The 15602-nt window shown below is 44.3% G+C and overlaps 1 protein-coding gene across 8 annotated transcripts in view; it reads left to right on the top strand.

Moving 5' to 3' along the window:
- The first annotated feature begins 8053 nt into the window (after window positions 1-8053).
- NCOA3 (nuclear receptor coactivator 3) overlaps window positions 8054-15602 on the top strand; it is a 148979-nt gene continuing 141430 nt past the window's right edge. For 5 of the 8 annotated variants that reach the window (XM_030825249.1, XM_030825248.1, XM_030825247.1 and 2 more), the window contains exon 1: window positions 8054-8212. The gene's annotated coding sequence lies outside the window, so the exon portion shown is untranslated. The remainder of the gene's footprint in view (window positions 8213-15602) is intronic. The other 3 variants (XM_003252905.4, XM_012511966.2, XM_012511965.2) reach the window with 1 other exon arrangement.

Below are 15602 nucleotides of genomic sequence, written 5' to 3'. Positions count from 1 at the left end.
GCTTGAGGTCAGGAGTTCGAGACTAGCCTGGCCAACATGGTGAAACCCCATCTCTACTAGAAACAAAATTTGCCTGGCGTGGTGGTGCACGCCAGTAATCCCAACTACTCGGGAGGCTGAGGCAAGAGAATCGCTTGAACCCAGGAGGCAAAGGTTGCAGTGAGACGAAATTGTGCCATTACACTCCAGCCTGGGTGATGGAGCGAGATTCCATCTCAAAAAATAAAAACAAAGGCCGCGCAAGGTGGCTCATGCCTGTAATCCCAGCACTTTGGGAGGCTGAGGCGGGTGGATCACAAGGTCAGGAGTTCAAGACCAGCCTGGCCAACATAGTGAAACCCTGTCTCTACTAAAAATACAAAAAATTAGCCGGGCCTGGTGGCAGGTGCCTGTAATCCCAGCTACTCAGGAGGCTGAGGCAGGAGAATCGCTTAAACCCAGGAGGCAGAGGTTGCAGTGAGCAGAGATCGCACCACTGCACCTCAGCCTAGATGACAGTGTGAGACTCTGCCTCAAAACAAACAAACAAAAAAACACAAACCTGTGTACCCTAAACCTAAATGTACTAATTGATCACATTTTGCCACATTTGCTCACCTGTACTCTCTCTCCCTGTGTGTATGCATTTTTTCTCCCTAAATCATTTGACAGTAAGTTGCAAGCAGGCTAGTTACCATTGTTACTGGTCTAGAGTTCCTTTCATATAAAACATGTGACCCAAGCTAGATCAATTGAACAGATTACTCTTTGGAATTTGAATCTTGGAATAGGGTAATGAGAGGACAGCATAAAATGATTAGTCTTCTCTAGATCTACTGCTGGTCTCAGATAAGATGTTCAAGTATGGCCAGGCAGGGTGGCTCACACCTGTAATCCCAGCACTTTGGGGGGCCAAGGCAGGTGGATCACCTGAGGTCAGGAGTTCAAGACCAGCCTGGCCAAAGTGGTAAAATCCTGTCTTTACTAAAAATACAAAAATTAGCCAGGTGTGGCGGCACATGCCTGTAATCCCAGCTACTTGGGAGGTGAGGCAGGAGAATTGCTTGAACCCGGGAGGTGGAGGTTGCAGTGAGCCATGATTGCGCCATTGCACTCCAGCCTGGGTGACAAGAGTGAGACTCTGTCTCAAAAAAAAAAAAAAAAAAAAAAAGGGAAAAGCTAAAGATGTTCAAGTATCTTCAAGTATCTTCTCTTCCCTTGCTTTCTTTTTCTTTTTTTAAATCTTTTTTTATTTATTCACTTTTACTTTTCTTCTTTTCTTCCCTTTGTTTCTGATATTTCTGACCTGGCCCTCCAGCCTTCCCATTGATTCTTTGAGTTCCTGGATATCATTTTGCTACATTTCAGAGTCTATTGCTGTTGCTTGCAACCCAAGAATCCTAACTGGCACAGCTGCCCTTGAGGAAGTACACAGTCATCCTGGCAGCATGCAAGTAGAGGCTTCATGCACTCAGAAATATTTGTAGGCAGGATCTCTTTATTTTTGGAGGGCTTGTTCTAGTTGAGCTTCTAATCCTATCCTCAGAGAATTTGTGCCTTTGGGTTCCCTAGACCAAGCCAATTTTATTGGGGGATAATTTCAGAATTTGAAATTATTCTTCCTACCTATTAAAAGTTCTCAGCCACAGTTCAACAAAACTTCACACTTACATAGTATTTCTTTTTTTTTCTTTTTTGAGATGGAGTCTCGCTCTCTCGCCTAGGCTGGACTGCAATGGTGCTCTCTTGGCTCACTGCAAGCTCCGCGTCCCGGGCTCACGCCATTCTCCTGCCTCAGCCTCCCAAGTAGCTGAGACTACAGGCGCCTGCCACCGCGCCTGACTAATTTTTTGTATCTTTAGTAGAGATGGGGTTTCACTGTGTTAGCCAAGATGGTCTCGATCTCCTGACCTCGTGATCTGCCCGCCTCGGCCTCCCAAAGTGCTGGGATTACAGGCGTGAGCCACCACGCCCGGCCCACACTTACATAGTATTTCAATGATCCATTGCTGCATAGCAAATCACTGTAAAGATTAGTGGCTGAAAGGACAACATCTTTATTATCTCCCATGATTCTCTTGGTTGATTAGGTTCAGTGGGATGGTTCTTCTGTTCCAGTTCTTTTTTTTTTTTTTTTTTTTGAGACAGAGTCTCACTCTTTCCCCCAGGCCAGACTGCAGTGGTGCAATCTTGGCTCACTGCAAGCTCCGCCTCCCAGGTTCACGCGGTTCTCCTGCCTCAGCCTCCTGAGTAGCTGGGACTATAAGCGCCCGCCACTGAGCCCACAAGCGCCCTCCACTGAGCCCGGCTAATTTTTTGTATTTTTAGTAGAGATGGGGTTTCACCATGTTAGCCAGGATGGTCTCGATCTCCTGACCTCATGATCTACCCGCCTCGGCCTCCCAAAGTGCTGGGATTACAGGTGTGAGCCACCATGCCTGGCCTGTTCTAGTTCTTTTTTTAAAAAAATTATTTAATGATGATTTAGCTTATTTTTTTTTTTTTTTTTGAGACGGAGTCTCGCTCTGTCACCCAGGCTGGAGTGCAATGGCGCGATCTTGGCTCACTGCAAGCTCCGCCTCCTGGGTTCAAGCGATTCTCTTGCCTCAGCCTCCCGAGTAGCTGGGACTACAGGCTCCCGCCACCACCCCTGGCTAATTTTTTGTATTTTTAGTAGAGACAGGGTTTCACCGTGTTAGCCAGAATGGTCTCGATCTCCTGACCTCGTGATCTGCCCACCTTGGTCTCCCAAAGTGCTGGGATTACAGGCGTGAGCTACTGTGCCTGGCCTATTTAGTTTTATTTTCTATTTTATCTTATTTTTTTGAGATGGAGTTTCACTCTTCTTGCCCAGGCTGGAGTGCAGTGGTGCGATCTTGGCTCACTGCAGCCTCTGACTCCTGGGTTCAAGTGATTCTCCTGCCTCAGACTGAGTAGCTGGGATTACAGGTGTGTGCCACCATGCCCAGCTAAATGTATTTTTAGTAGAGACAGGGTTTCACCATGTTGGTCAGGCTGGTCGCGAACTCCTGACCTCAAATGACCCACCTGCCTTGGCCTCCCAAAGTGCTGGGATTACAGGCATGAGCCACTGTGCCTGGCCATTTATTTTTATTTTTAAAAACTACCAATTTTCCTTTTTTATAACTTTTTTTTCACAATGTTCTGGTCAAGGCTATAGTCACCTGGGGCCTCTAAGAACTGAAATGTATGAGAAGACTCATTTGCATGGCTGACAGTTACTGCAGGCTCTTGCCTGGAATCTCAGCTGGTGCTGCCAAGTGGGGTGCCTCAATTTTACTTCATGTAGCCCCTCCATGTGGCTTGGGCTTCCCATAATCTGGCAGCTGGGTTCCATGAGGAAGAAAGTGTAAGCTGCCAATCATCTTTATTTTATTTATTTTATTTTATTTTATTTTATTCTATTTTATTTTATTTTATTTTAGACAGAGTCTCACTCTGTTGCCTGGGCTGGAGTGCAGTGGCACAATCTTGGCTCATTGCAACCTCTGCCTCCCAGGTTCAAGCGATTCTCCTTCCTCAGCCTCCAGAGTAGCTGGGGTTACAGGCATGTGCCATGGCGCCTGGCTAATTTTTGTACTTTTAGTAGAGATGGGGTTTCACCGTGTTGGCCAGGCTGGTCTCGAACTCTTGACCTCAGGTGATCCACCTGCCTCAGCCTCCCAAAGTGCTGGGATTACAGGCATGAGCCACCCCAATCATCTTAAAGCCTAGAGTTGAAAGTTCCGCGACATCACTTCCACCATTTCCATTGGTCAAACAGTTACAGAGCCAACTCCAATTCAAGGAAGAGGAAATAAAGCCTACCTCTCAATGTAGGAGTGGCCTGTGCAAACAGCAGGAAAGAATGATGGTGGGCACCTCCACAGACTATCTTTTAGAGCATGTCACTCATTTGGCTTAGATTTTGAGTCTAGAGCAGTGTTTCCACATGTCACTCACTACAAGATCACCTACAGGTTCCATCAAACTCTGCCAATGTTTGCCAGGCACAGTGGCACATGCCTGTAATCCCAGCATGTTGAGAGGCCGAGGAGGTTGGATTACTTGAGGTCAGGAGTACAAGACCAGCTTGGCCAACATGGTAACATCCCATCTCTACTAAAAATACAAAAATCAGCCAAGTGTGGTGGCACATGCCTGTAATCCCAGCTACTCGGGAGGCTGAGGCAGAAGAAGCCCTTGAACTCAGGAGGCGGAGATTGCAGTGAGCTGAGATCATACCACTGCACTCCAGCCTGGGCAACAGAGCAAGGCTCTGTCTCACAAAAATTCAGCTGAGCCAGGAGTTTGAGGTTACAGCGAGCCATGATTGTGCCACTGCATTCCAACATGGAGAAACCCCGTCCCTACTAAAAATGCAAAAAATTAGCTGGGCATGGTGGCATGCGCCTGTAATCCCAGCTACTCAGGAGGCTGAGGCAGGAGAATCACTTGAACCCGGGAGTCGGAGATTGTGGTGAGCCGAGATCGTGCCATTGCACTCCAGTCTGGGCAACAAGAGTGAAACTCCATTTCAAAAAAAAAAAAAGAAAATTCTAAAAAATTCAGATGGTGTATGGTATGAATCATTATGAAGACAAAGCAGGGTGATATGACTGTGTTTGTGTCTGTGTGTGTGTTTAGTGCTTTAGAAGTTCTATCCGAGAAGGAGACATTGCAGCAGAGACTTGAATGGCAATAGAGTGCAAGCCAGGAGGAAAGAAAATTCTAGACAAAAGGAACAACAGGTGCACAGGTCCTGAGGCAGGAATATGCTTGGTGTGTTCAGGAATGTTAGTGTGACATGGGGTGAGAAATAGGGAAAGATATATCACCTGAGATCAGGGAGGGGAGCAGAGACCAAATCAATTAGGGTCAGAGTAGTTTGTTTTCTTAAATGGAGTCAGGGTCTCCCTCTGTCACCCAGGTTGGAGTGCACTGGCACAATTACAGCTCACTGCAGCCTCGAACTTCTGGGCTCAAGCAATCCTCTCACCTCAGCTTTCTGAGTAGCTAGGACTAGAAGCGTGGGCCGCCACACCCAACTAGGGTCTGAGTTTTATCCCAAATGCAGTGGGATGCCATTCGAAGCTGTTTAGGTTGGAAGTTTTCTGTTTTGTTTTTTTTTGTTTTTGAGATGGAGTTTCACTCTTGTTGCCCTGGCTGGAGTGCAGTGGCACGATCTCGGCTCACTACAACCTCTGCCTCCTGGGTTCAAGAGATTCTCCTGCTTCAGCCTCCCAAGTTGCTAGGACTACAGGTGTGTGCCACCATGCCCAGCTAATTTTGTATTTTTAGTGGATACAGGGTTTCACTGTGTTGGTCAGGCTGGCCTCAAAACCCTGACCTCAAATGATCCACCTGCCTTGCTTTCCCTGAGTGCTGGAATTACAGGCGTGAGCCACCGTACCCGGCCTAGGTTGGAAGTAACATGATTTAATACATGATTTTTCAAGGATCCCTCTGGCTACTGTATTGGGAGTGCCTTGTATAGGATCAATGGGAGAGAAGAAAGGAGAGTAGCTAGGAGATAGGTGCAGTTGCTGAGGTGAAAGGCCATACATGTGTGAGCATTTCATCTCTGGGTTCTCAGCATCTAACACAGTATTTTATTTTATTATTTTTATTTTATATATATATATATATATATATATATATATATATATATATATATATTTGAAATGGAGTCTCACTCTGTCACCCAGGCTGGAGTGCACTGGTGCAAGCATGGCTCACTGTGGCCTTGACCTCCCCTACTCAGGCAATCCTCCTACCTCAGCCTCCTGAGTAGTTGGGAATACAAGCAGGCGCCACCACACCAAGCTAATTTTAAAATTTTTTGTAGAGACTGGGTCTCTGCTTTGTTGCCAAGGCCAGTCTTGAACTCCTGGGCTCAAGCAATCTCTCGGCCTTCCAAAGTGTTGGGATTACAGGCCTGAGCCGCTGTGCCCTGGTGGAAAGATTTTTTTTTTTTTTTGAGACAGAATTTCGCTCTTGTGGCCCAGGCTGGAGTGCAGTGGCATGATCTCGGCTCACCGCAACCTCTGCCTCCTGGGTTCAAGTGATTCTCCTGCCTCAGCCTCCCGAGTAGCTAGGATTACAGGTGCCTGCCACCATGCCCATCTAATTTTTTGTATTTTTAGTAGAGACAAGGTTTCGCCATGTTGGGCAGGCTGGTCTGGAACTCCTGACCTCAGGTGATCCGTCCACCTCGGCCTCCCAAAGTGTTGGGATTACAGGTGTGAGCCAGCATGCCCGGCCTGGAAATGAGATATTTAATTTTTTAATTTTTACTTTTTTTTTGAGACGGAGTTTCACTCTTGTTGCCCAGGTTGGAGTGCAATGGTGCCATCTCGGCTCACCACAACCTCTGCCTCCAGGTTCAAGTGATCCTCCTGCCTCAGCCTCCTGAGTAGCTGGGATTACAGGCATGTGCTACCATGCCCAGCTAATTATGTATTTTTAGTAGAGACAGGGTTTCTCCATGTTGGTCAGGCTGGTCTTGAACTCCCGACCTCAGGTGATCTGCCTGCCTTGGCCTCCCAAAGTGCTGGGATTACAGGTGTGAGCCACCGCACCCAGTGGAAATGAGATATTTTAAATAACATAAGTAAACAGAAATATATCGTGATTTTAATGATAATTCATGCTCTGAAAAGAAATGAAGAAAGGAATAGGAGTAGGGAAAGCTGGGATCAGAGTGGGCAGGAAGTTAAAATAGAGCAATTAGGGAAAGCCTCACTGAATAAGTGACATTTGGACAATGACCATGGGGAGATTAGGGAATGGGTTATTTGAGTTTTCTGGGAAAATAGTGTTCTTGGCAGAGGAAATAGCAAGTGCACGATCTTTAAGGCCAGAGTGTGCTAAGCACATTGGAGAGGCCAAGGAGTCCAGTGTAGCTGAGTTACAGAAGTGAGCAGAAGAGAAGAAGGTGATGAGTTTAGAGAGGGAAGGGGAGGGCAAGAGACAGGCTGTATAGGGCTTTGCAGGTTACTGCAAGAATTTTGCAGGAGGGACATAAACTGACTTGGTTCTTACCAGGATCCCTCTGGCTGCTGTGTTGAGTATAGACTCTAAGGAGAAAGAGTGGAAGCAGGCAGAACACTGAGGAGGCTGTTGCAGTGGTCCAGGTGGGAAATGATGGTGCTGACCATGGAGGTGGTAAGTGGTCAGATTATTCTATTTTATTTACACTCAACACATCTAATACTGACTCAATATTATCTAACATACAGTCCACATTGAAATTGCCCCCCCCCAAATTCTTTTTACATAAAAAAATCATCCTGAATCCAATCAAGTCTCACCTATTGCGTTTGGTTTTCACCTCTTTCATGCTGTCATATTTTAAAAGACTCCAGGCTAGATGTTGTGTAGAATGTCCCACATTCTGAATTCGTTTATTGTTTCATGGTTAGATTCAGGTAAGCTTTTTGTGTGTATGTATGCGGCAAGTATACGACAGAGGTAGCAATATGCTTTCCCCACTGCATCATATTAGGAGACACATAACAAGTCCTGACCCATTATTGGTGGTGCTAAGTTCGATCACTTGGTAAGGGGGTGCCTGCCAGATCTTTCCACTATAAAGCAAGCTGTTCTTTATTGTAAGTCATAAATACGCTGTGGGATGATACTTCGGGACTAAATATACCGTGAATATACTGCTGCCCAACAACATTTCACCCAGTGACTTTAGCAGCTAAGGAACAGCCTCGTGGCTTCCGACCTTGTGCTTCAGTTCGCTCATCTGAAAAATGAGGATGATCATGGTCCCTACGGGATGCTTATTTTGAGGATCCGTGCTTGGCATACCAGAAACGCTCCACAAATGTTAGGTATTACTGGACGAAGGCAAATATGAAAAAAATTAAGGGCAGGGCTAGGACTGCATTCCGGTTCTCCGGATCCTGAGGGAGCTCCCAGTTGATGCTGGGCGAAAGAAGCCGCACGAGCCCACGTGGCCACGCCCTCCGCCGCGGAAGCCAGGGTGGGGGGCGCTGGAACCCTAGGCCGGCCGCGCAAGGCCCCCTGGGACCGGTAGTGCTGGGCGTGGCCTCGGGACTACATATCCCAGTGGCCCCCGCGCGGCGACTTCAGCTGCTGCCGCCTCAGCCCCTACACAGCGACGGCGGCGGCTGCGGCTTGGTCGGTGGCGGCGGCGGCTGCGGGCTGAGCGGCGAGTTTCCGATTTAAAGCTGAGCTGCGAGGAAAATGGCGGCGGGAGGTGAGTGGAGATAAAGGAGGAGGCGGTGGCGAGCGAGGGGGTGGAGTGCGAGGCGGAGGGAAGAGGGGCGAGTTCCCCAGGCTGCGAGAGCCAGCGGCTTCAGATCTGCCGAGGCACTGAGGGGCGCGCCGGCCGGGGGACGCGCTGAGGTAGTTTCGGGGTGTCGGGGCCGCGCCGCTTCCCCTCAGCCCGGGGGGCGGCCCGCGGCGGTCGGAGCGGAGACGAAGCTGGGTGGCAGCCGGCTTGGGGATCCGAGGGGGTCTCCGCGGAGTTTGCGGGGGGACTGCAGGGGCCCACTTTCCCCTTCTGTCCTTAAAGTTTTTTCTTCCTCTTGCCTCCCCCAGCCCTTTTGAAAGCTCCCCGCGTCCTCCTCCTGCCCCGGCTCCTTAGCAGCTACTGGGAAGCACGGGAGGGAAAAGCCGCGGGGACCCCCCCACCCCAGCCTCCCAGCCGGGTGAGATTTGGTTGCTGTGTTTCCTCCTCACTTGGGTATTTAAAAAATATTTTAACACGAATTGTCCGCGGAATTTTCATGTTGGGCTCGGGTAGGTTCTTAGTTTTCTCGGTAAAAAGGCGTTTTACTATCTCTGGTGTGAAGACGGAGATGGCAAGTGGGAAGTTGGTTGATTAAATTTGGGGTTTGGCTGTCTTTATTACTACTTTTTTTTTTTTTTGCTCTCCCCATCTCTCATTTTATGAACATCGACTCAGTTCGTCATGATTTAAATAAACTGCTTGTCTTGTAGCTGCCTTAACAAAACTAGCCATGGGTCGTTGGGAGACTTAGTTGCTTCCTAGGCAGTTTGAGGGTATCTAGGGTGGAAAAGTTAACCGAGAGAGCAGCAGTGAGAGCGAGCGAGCATCTACCTCACTAGCAGGAGTCTGGGATTCCCAAATGGAATGACACGGAAGCTATGAGATTCTCTCGAAGTCGAAACTTTTTTTTCCCCCTCCCGAATGCGAAGACTTCCTTTTTGCAGTATTTGAGCAGGGCTTCAAAACCAACCTGTTTTTGTTATTAAGCCTGTACGGTAAAGAAACAGGAAGGAGAGTACCAGCTGTCTTGCTGCAGTGGTTTTAAATGGAGTTGAATGAGATGCGTGAGAGTGGTAGTAGTGTTGAGTAAGATTGCTGCATCTCTTTGATTTAAATGCCTGGCCTCGGATCCACCTAACTGATCCCTGGCTGCAAAAAAAAGCTTCAGTATTTGTTGCAGCAGGTTGTTGAGAAGGTGATTGGAGGAATAAAAATCTTAGGTCTTCAGCGAATGCTGCACAAACGAAAATGTTAATGGAAACCTGTAAGTTTGTGAATTGTTTGTTCTTGAAAATATTTTAAATGTATGCTCATTTAGAATATGGTTCTACCGCATGATATCCAATTGGAAAGTACAAACATATTGAAAAGTGAATCTCTCTTTCACGCCAAACCCTCCAGTTTCCCCTTCTCAGAGGCAAAGACTGTTACTGGTTTTTAGAATATCCTTGGTCTTTGGAGTAATTATTTTAAGATTTTCATTTGAAACCACTTCTGTTGGATACCAAAAGCAGGGAAATAAAATGAACAGAAGAAACAGAAAATGTGGGAATACTGTTTTTGCTGTCTTAAAAAAAAGTGTTGATAGCTATTGGAAAAAGCTCTTCTGAACTTACTGCTTATGTCACCTTATTTATTAATACCGTTAAAGAAATAACAATCCGTGGGGCTTTAGGATGAAGAACTCTGCCAGGGTTCATTGTTTGTATGTAAAATGAAGCCTCTGCTTGTAACATGTAAAATGATATTGAACACTGTAGCTCCTGTCACTAGAGGTTGCTTCAGGTTCTGCATTTAAATGAGCAGTAATCTAAATTGCCTGTGATCCTAAATTATAGGGGCATTTTATGTATAGGTGGAAATGACTTAATTGTCCAATCAGCATTTGAAATAAAAGGCATATACCAGCTTTTGGCATATAGAAGATGGGAATCGTGGACTAAGTGGGAGGCTGTAATATTTCTAGAGCAGTTATAGGAAATGTTTCTACCATAAGATATTTAACTACAAAGGCTTTGAAAATGTACAACAACCTGAGCATCAATAGCGAGATTTATATTTTTATATTTTAGAATGGTTTTAACAATTTGCCAACACTAACAATTTGTTAAGGAAATTCAGTGATATTAGAGCTAGGTTATTAAAGATTATATTAAATAATTTCACTGTATTTTGAAAATGATTATGCTGTGCATTTCCTTCTCTGTATAAAAATTATTTCTAAAAAGTGCCACTCACCTCCTGAGCAAATAAAATAGAATTCAGTAAGGAGTGAAGTACTGTTGCACCTGGGACCCTTTTTCTAGGCGATATGCAAATAAAAAGTAGTTTAAAAATGGTTGCTTACTAATGTCTTCTTGACTGGTCTTTTGAAATAAGCTTTCTTGCAGGGACATTACATTAAAGATAAAAGCTAAGTGTGTCTTTTTTTTCTTTTAACGAATTCAGTTCTTCCTGCCGAGCTGCAGTGGCTCAGGCCTGTAATCCCAGCACTTTGGGAGGCCAAGGCTGGTGGATCACGAGGTCAGGAGTTTGAGAACAGCCTGGCAAAAATGGTGAAACCCCGTCACTACTAAAAATAGAAAAATTAGCCGGGCGTGGTGGTGAGCGCCGGTAGTCCCAGCTACTCAGGAGGCTGAGGCAGAAGAATGGCTTGAACCTGGGAGGCGGAGGTTGCAGTGAGCCGAGATTGCGCCACTGCACTCCAGCCTGGGCGACAGAATGAGACTCTGTCTCAAAAAAAAAAAAAAAAAAAAAAAAAAAAAAAAAAAAAAAAAAAATTCTGTCTTGTGCATTAGCAGTATGATTCTGGAATAATTCATTTTAACTTGGAGTACTGTAATTGAAAAGTCTTTTAAAAAATAATTAAAAAATAAATTTTAGTTTGGACAATAGGGTAAGATTTTAAAAACTCTACTATTGTCCTATCCCAAATTGATGGTTGAAATAAACGGCTTTGGGTTTTTTTGTTTTTTTTTTTTTTGCGGGCAGGGGCGGTTTTTTTTTTTTTCTTTTCTTTTTTTTTTTTTCTTTTGAGAGGGAGTTTTGCTCTGTTGCCCAGGCTGGAGTGCAGTGGCGTGATCTTGGCTCACTGCAACCTCTGCCTCCTGGGTTCAAGCAATTCTCCTGTCTCAGCCTCCCAAGTAGCTGGGATTACAGGTGCGCACCACCACGCCCGGCTATTTTTGTATTTTTAGTAGAGACAAGGCTTACCATGTCGGCCAGGCTGGTCTCGAGCTTCCAACCTCAGGTAATCCGCCTGCCTTGTCCTCCCAAAGTGCTGGGATTACAGGTGTGAGCCATCATGCCAGCCTGCATTTTTAAAAACTATATAATTTCACACTTTGGCCAGAGGAGGTAGAGTACTTTTGAAAACTTTTAATTTGTTGCAAGTTTAGAATGCATATTAGCCGCCAGTGACTTTTGGTCTACAACAGCAGATTTGTCACAATTTAATAACAGTTGTTACCCTGTAAAGCTATCTAGGACTAGAAAAAAAACAAGACTTGTTGATCATGATTGAAGAGATTACCTGTAGCAGTTTGGTTTGAATCCTTGGTATAAATATTTGTTTTTTGCATTATTGAGTGGTTAAAGCTCTGAGAGCAGAAAATTAGTATTGGAAATGTATGTTAACTTTTTCTTATTTTTTTCTCATACTTCAAAAAATTGAAAAACGGGACTATGTTGGTTTGGATTCTCAGGAATAGCTTTGAGATTGAGTGCTGCAGTAAAATGTAGTAGGCATTTTCTCTTTTTTTCTTTTTGAGACGGAGTCTCACTCTGTTGCTCAGGCGGGAGTGCAGTGGCATGATCTCGGCTCACTGCAACCTCTGCCTCCCAGGTTCAGGCGATTCTCGTGCCTCAGCCCCTGCCGGAGTAGCTGGGACTACCGGCGCTCACCACCACGCCCGGCTAATTTTTGTATTTTTAGTAGAGGCGGGGTTTCCTCATGTTGGCCAGGCTGGTCTGGAACTCCTGACCTCAAGCGATCACCTGCTTCGGCCTTCCAAAGTGCTGGGGTTACAGTCCGCTCCATTTTCTCCCATTTTATGAGTGCTTCTTGGGGTTGGGGAGGGGTTACAAAATACACACTTCAGAATTAAGGTGGAGGAGGGGCTTTGTGGTAATGAGGCATATTCCGTGAGTTTGGTCATGTGTTTACTAGGTAAATTCATTTTGTCCATCGTTTTTCTGAGAGGGTTTCTGGGAGGAGATTATTTTGGGTTAAAGATGCAACTTATCCAGAGCCTAACTATTTTCAGCCCCGTAACAAATTAGGGAATTGAATTTAATTGCCTTTCCCTTTCCTACCTTCTGGTGGAGAGTTTTTAAATGAACAGGAAAATGGCCAGAAGATACACAGCAGGAGTAGAATGGGAGACCTGCAGTGAGTAGAAGGCCGATTTATCCACAAACTGGATAATCTTCTTAGGCTGCATACTGCCAGTACCAAACTCTGTTAGCATTAACTCAGTTCGATAGGTACTGCCAGCCTAGGTCAGTTTACAGTGGGGGGCAGTGATAGGGTTTATTTAACTAACTGTGTAGTAAACTTTGTGGCCTAAAGGCAAAGGAAAGGAGTCCGACTTGACTGGCAAACAGGTTTTACCCATTTAAAGTAATATTCCAAGAGCAAATGGACTAGTGTCTTTTTTGTTTGGCTTTTTAAATATTTTTGTTAGGAACATCTGTGCCTTTTTTTTAAATTTTCTGTTAATTTTTTTATTGATATGTTCTAGGAAAGGGTGTGGCATTTTTCATCTGTTATTCCTATGAAAAGGTATTCTGTTGAAATGTTTAATTTCCTTGGTTAGAGGCTATGAGTGAGGGTTATGCAGCTTCGCTTTTTGGAAACCAGGGTGACTTATTATTGAATTTAACTATTGATTAGTCACATAATGATGAAAAGGGAATCTTGGCCTGGGTATCACACAGTAATGGATAATCTGCTTCCTGGGGCTTTGCTTTTGGTGGCTATGGCATCTGAGTTGGAGTGGTAGATGGGTAGATGGGAAAGGACTGCAGAAGTCAGCATAATCCTCAATTAGGATAAGCCTTATGGTTAATTGAATGTTGAGTGTACAAGTTAAATCCCATTATAACGAACTCCAGGGGACTGGCCAAATTATTTTGTTGTACTGGGATTAGACTTTATTAAATATTGTTTAAAACAGTCTTTTTGTTAGAGGTGTTAGAGATTTTGGAAAAATTTCCATTTATTGTAACAATTTGACAAGTTGTTCATGAACCTTCCATCTTTAATGCTTTTACCTTTAAAAAGGAAAGAACGCATGTTGAGCTGGGCAGTGGCAGAGCATGTATATCACCCCTCTACACCATGTTTTGAGTAGCTCTTGGTTTATGTCAACAACCTAATAAGTTTGTTAGTAAGTACTACCACCATCTAAGTGTGGTTGGAAGAATGTGAAATTCCCCAGGTTTGCAGGTGACTGGTGCTGTTAATTTTTTCTGTCCCCAACAACATATATATATATATATATATATTTTTTTTTTTTTTTTTAATTTAACCCTGATCCTCAGAGCACCCAACAACTTTTTGTTGTTGTTGTTTTGAGATGGAGTTTCACTCTTGTTGCCCAGGCTGGAGTGCAATGGTACGATCTCGGCTCACTGTAACCTTTGCCTCCCAGGTTCAAGCGATTCTCCTGCCTCAGCCTCCTGAGTAGCTAGGATTACAGGCATGTGCCACTACACCTGGCTAATTTTGTATTTTTAGTAGAGATGGCAGTTTCTCCATGTGGGTCAGGCTGGTCTCGAATTCCCAACCTCAGGTGATCCGCCCGCGTTGGCCTCTCAAAGTGCTGGAATTACAGGTGTGAGCCACCGCGCCTGGCCAACAACTTTTAAAAAATAAATGAATATACATCATTTTAGTGTGAAATTTAAGTCAGTAATAATTGACTTAGCCCCTTTCTCCTCAGCTATCAATGTAGTTTGAGATTTTTAGGTCTATAAATTGTATTGTTAAAAAAAAGGGATAGTAATGATGTAGTTTTTAATTTCATGATACTATCCATATAAATATGTAAATTTTCAGAAACAAGCTTAATTTATATACATATAAAAAAAAGACTGTTCTTATGCTTGGCCGGAAATATACTTCTTTCTGTCCTGTACTTTTATTAGATTGGTGTTTGCCAAGCTTCAGGCATTTACATCCCACCTTCATATCTAAGGCTAGCATTTTTAGTTTGTTTAGAGAATTTGGATTGGGTGCAGCAAGACATTTTTGAAGTCATTCTTTTAAATAGATGTTCCATGAAGGAGGGAAAATCTGAAAGAAGGAATTTCAAAGCAACCCAAGCAGTGTTTTGAAAATTCTGAAGACTTAAGAATAATGACTGACTAGTAGGCAGGAAGCCTGCAGTTGTATTGTGGTATTGTTCCTCCATCTCATGCATTTGAGAACTTTAGTACAAAAGAGGAGAAAGCATGGGGAGGGGAAGAAAGGGTTTTAACAAAAAAGGGGCACTTTTGGAGTAAATATTCTTTACCCTTCTGTTTAAATGAAATCTAAAGCCATATTATTTTACTTTGAAAGAAAATGTGTATCATAATCGAAATGTCCTAAACTGACAGTTTTATAAATTAAGTTAATTGCTGTTGGTGGAAAGAGCAGCATGATCATATGTTCAGTTTCAAAACAGAACTTTGATTAAAAAGAAATCTACATGTGAAACCCTTTTTTTTCCTTTTTGGTATCTGATCAATATATTTTGTTAGCTGGTTACTTTGAAAAGAAGACTTACCTAGGGCAGAGTTGAGAATAATTTGTAAGCATGTGCTATAAGCTTTGGACAAATCAATCTCTCTAGGCCAGTTTTTAAAATTTTAAAACAAAGGGTGCTCTGTATGGTCTTCCAAGGTTCCTTATTTTATACAATTCTATAAACTTAAGGCATTATGTAGATATGTACAGTGCTCTTTTATTTAAATTTTATTGATCGAACATAAGTGAATTAAGCTCTTCATACCAGATAACGGTGTGAAGTTAGATGCAACTTTCAGTGCTGACTTATAAAGAATTTAGAGGCTGGGTCCCATGGCTCACACCTGTAATCCCAGCACTTTGAGAGGAGGATCACTTGAGCCCAGGAATTTGAGACCAGCCTGGGCAACAAAGTAAGACCCTGTCTCTACAAAAAATAGGAAAAAAAATTAGCTGGGCATGGTGATGTGCGCCTGTGGTCCCAGCCACATGTGAGACTGAGCTGGGAGGATGACTTGAGCCCAGGAGGTTGAGGGTGCAATGAGCTGTGATTGTGCCATTGCACACCAGCGTAAGTGACAGAATGAGACCCTGTCTCAAAAGGGACTTTAATCTCCTGAC

The sequence above is a fragment of the Nomascus leucogenys genome, chromosome 13, assembly GCF_006542625.1.
Source record: "Nomascus leucogenys isolate Asia chromosome 13, Asia_NLE_v1, whole genome shotgun sequence".
NCBI lineage: Eukaryota > Metazoa > Chordata > Mammalia > Primates > Hylobatidae > Nomascus > Nomascus leucogenys.
This window is presented reverse-complemented; position numbering and strand designations above follow the sequence as displayed.